This window comes from Mus caroli, chromosome X (genome assembly GCF_900094665.2).
Source record: "Mus caroli chromosome X, CAROLI_EIJ_v1.1, whole genome shotgun sequence".
NCBI classification, from domain to species: Eukaryota; Metazoa; Chordata; class Mammalia; order Rodentia; family Muridae; genus Mus; species Mus caroli.
Window position 1 is genome coordinate 141829880 of NC_034589.1, and position 3676 is coordinate 141833555.

At 36.5% G+C, this 3676-nt stretch overlaps 1 protein-coding gene and 1 pseudogene across 3 annotated transcripts in view; both read left to right on the forward strand.

The window, feature by feature from the left end:
* Positions 1-3676, forward strand: part of Rragb (Ras related GTP binding B) — a 118435-nt gene that overhangs the window by 27276 nt on the left and 87483 nt on the right. The gene's annotated exons all lie outside the window — the stretch shown is intronic.
* Positions 1763-2190, forward strand: LOC110287034 (annotated as a pseudogene).

Below are 3676 nucleotides of genomic sequence, written 5' to 3' on the forward strand. Positions count from 1 at the left end.
TTTTCCATGACAGATCAGCCAAAAATATTAAGCGAAGGAACACAATTAAAAGCCGTGAGGAAAAATCAGGATAGGATAAAAATGCCCGGGCTGGTGAGATGGCTCAGTGGGTAAGAGCATCCGACTGCTCTTCCGAAGGTCCAGAGTTCAAATCCCAGCAACCACATGGTGGCTCACAACCATCCGTAATGATATCTGACTCCCTCTTCTGGAGTGTCTGAAGATAGCTACAGTGTACTTATATATAATAAATAAATAAATTTTTAAAAAAGGATAAAAATGCCCTTTTTAAATTAAAATTTATGTATTTATTTTATGTATATGAGTGATTTATCTACATGTACACTGCATGCCAGAAGACAGCATCAGATCACATTATAGATGGTTGTAAGCCACCATGTGGTTGCTGGAAATTGAACTCAGGACCTTTAGAAAAGCAGCCAGTATTAACCACTGAGCCATCTCTCCAGGCCCCACATAAAATCTCTTATCTTAAAAGCTGGAAAAACATGGCATGATAGATTTCAGGCTCTGAAACCAAACAACTGACAACCAAAAGTGGCTATATACAGGAAAGCTATCTTTTAAAGTTACTGGAGAAATAACACACACACACACACACACACAGAGAGAGAGAGAGAGAGAGAGAGAGAGAGAGAGAGAGAGAGAGAGAGAGAGAGAGAGAGAATGAGAATACCATACACAGTAAAAAGATAGTTTCAATCATAAGGTCCCAGGAAGACTAAATTCCATAAGGAAAAGATGCAGATAGGAGAGCTGAGAAGGAGCCCATCACATCTAAACAATAAAATAGTCCCAATAGGAAATAATAAACCTTAAAGGTAATGCCCTCAGTTCCTTACTTAACTGCTACATACAATAAACTCACCTTACTGGCAGACAAATCTATAAACATATAGCCAAAGAGTAGAAGAATACTCAAGCAAATGTAAGGAGAAAACAAGCAGGCACAGCCGTTCTGATTCTTGATGGAGTATGCTTCAAATGGAAATTAGTCAGAGGAGATAAATTAGAACACTATATAAAAAACGTATCAGGCATTTATAACAATTGTAAATGTATATGCACAAAGTGTTACTATGCCTAATTTCATAAAACAAATATACAGGGGTATGAAAATTCAGTTAGATCCTAATACTGGTGCTATTAATATTCATCTTTAGGTAGGTCATCCAAAGTGAAAATTACCAAATAAATGTCAGACCTATACCATATCACCAATTGAATAATTTTTTCAGATAGCTGCAGAATATTCCATCTGTCATCCATGAAATACACATTATTTTTAGCAGTCCATGGAGCAGTCTTTGAATCGGTTCATATGATGGGCTACCAAATAAGCCTTGACAAATGAAATAAAATAATTCTTTGTATTTTGTCAGATAATAGTGGGACCAAAACTAAAAGGACAAACAACAAAAACACAAAGAAATTGTAGATAATGTATGTTTTCTGGATAATAAACTAAACTAAAATAGACTAAAACACTGAGTAATAGATTAAACCGAAGAGGACGTTTAAAAGTTCCTCAAGTCAAATGAGAATGATTGTGCAACTTACCATAATGTCTGTATATAGCTGAAGCAGTTCTAAGAGAAAAGTGTATAAACTATGAGTGTTTACATTAGCAGTTAAACACATCTCAAATAGCAGTTATGTACCTTGGGGTCTCAGGAAAACAAGGTTTCCAGTCAGCCATCCTCTTTCTCTTCAAGGAGGCAGTCCAGTGGCAGACACTAACATGCAGATCTTCATGAAGAGCCTGACAGGCAAGACCATTAGTCTTGAGGTTGAGCACAGTGATACCATTGAGAATGTCAAGGCCAAGATCCAAGAATAGGAAGGCATCTCACATGACCAGCAGAGGCTGATATTTGCTAGCTAGAAACTGGAGGATGGCCGCACCCTATCCAACTACAACATCCAGAGTCTACCTTGCACCTGGTACTGTGCCTACGTGGTGGCATCATGGAGCCATCCCTTTAGCAGCTTGCTTGGAAGTAAAACCGTGACAAGATGATCTGCTGCAAGTGCTAATCACATCTGCACCTTTGTGCAGTCAACTGTTGCAGGAAGTGTGGCCATACCAACTTCTGTGCCCCAAGAAGAAGGTCAAATAAAGCTGGGACTGTACCTGGCCCAGGACCATATAAAATCCTCTTCCATTGACTTGGAAAAAAGGAAAAAGAAAAAGAAAAAAAAAACAGAATAACAAGAACTAGTCAAACCTAAAAGCAGTAGAGGGCAAGAAATAATAAGAATCAGGGCAGAAGTTAATAAAATGGAGAGACTAAGCACAAAATATGTCCCCCTATAAGGTTAAACATTATTGATAAACCAATAGCTAAACTAAAGAGAAGAAGAAAAAACATTAAATCAATAGAATCAGAAATATAAATGGGGATGCTCCAGCAGAATCTAATAAAATCCAGGGTATTCTTAGGGAACACATTGAATAATTCTATTAAAAAATAAAACCCTTGAAAATCTGGAAGACATGGGTATTTTCCTAAGCATTTATAACCTACCTAACCTGTCCCATGAGATATAAAGGGAAAGATTAATTCTATGAATACCAGATTAATTCTACGAAACCAGATGAGGATGCACTAAAAAACCTAGACCAGTTTTCCTGATGAACATGGATGCAAAAATTGTCAACAAAATATGTGAAAACTAAATTGTAGAAAATTACTATTATATGCCATGACCAAGTTGCTTCCATCTCATTCATCCAAGGTTGGTTCAACATAGGCTAATAAGTATAACATAGTACATAAATGAACACAGGGATAGAACTCACACAATTATATATCAAGTGCAGAAAAGGTCTTTGATAAAATTTAGCAACCTCTCATGATAAAAGCATCAAAAAATTCAAAATAAAAATAATGTATCTCAACATCATAAAGGCTATGTATGTCAAACCTATAACCAACATTCTACCAAATGGCGAAAAATTGAAAGCATTCCCTTTAAAGTCAGGAATTATAAAGGGGTACCCACTCCTTCCATTTTATTCGGTATAATGATCAAAACTAGAGACACAACACTGAGACACACACACACACACAGAGAAAGAGAGACAGAGAGAGAGAGAGAGAGAGAGAGAGAGAGAGAAGGAAAGAAGGAAAGAAAAGGACTATAGGAAAGAAAAGTTATCTCTATTTGCAAATAACTATTCAACTAAATAATTGTTTAATTAACACTTTCAACAAAGTAACAGGATCCTAAATCCACATTCAAAAATCAATAGTCATTATATAAACTAAGTAGGTTGTATTTTTATATTTAGAAATACAAACACATGAGCAGCAGGGAATACATGGGAGAGTTTGGAGGAAGGAAAGGGAAGAGGGAAATGGTGTAATTATAATCTCAAAATTTTTGTTTTAAAAAAAAAGTAGTCCCAGCTGGGCGTGGTGGCGCACGCCTTTAATCCCAACACTCTGGAGGCAGAGGCAGGTGGATTTCTGAGTTCAAGGCCAGCATAGTCTACAGAGTGAGTTCCAGGACAGCCAGGGCTATACAGAGAAACCCTGTCTCGAAAAAACAACAACAACAACAACAAAAAAAAAAAAAGAAAGAAAGAAAGAAAGAAAGAAAGAAAGAAAGAAAGAAAGAAAGAAAGAAAGAAAGAAAGAAAGAAAGAAAG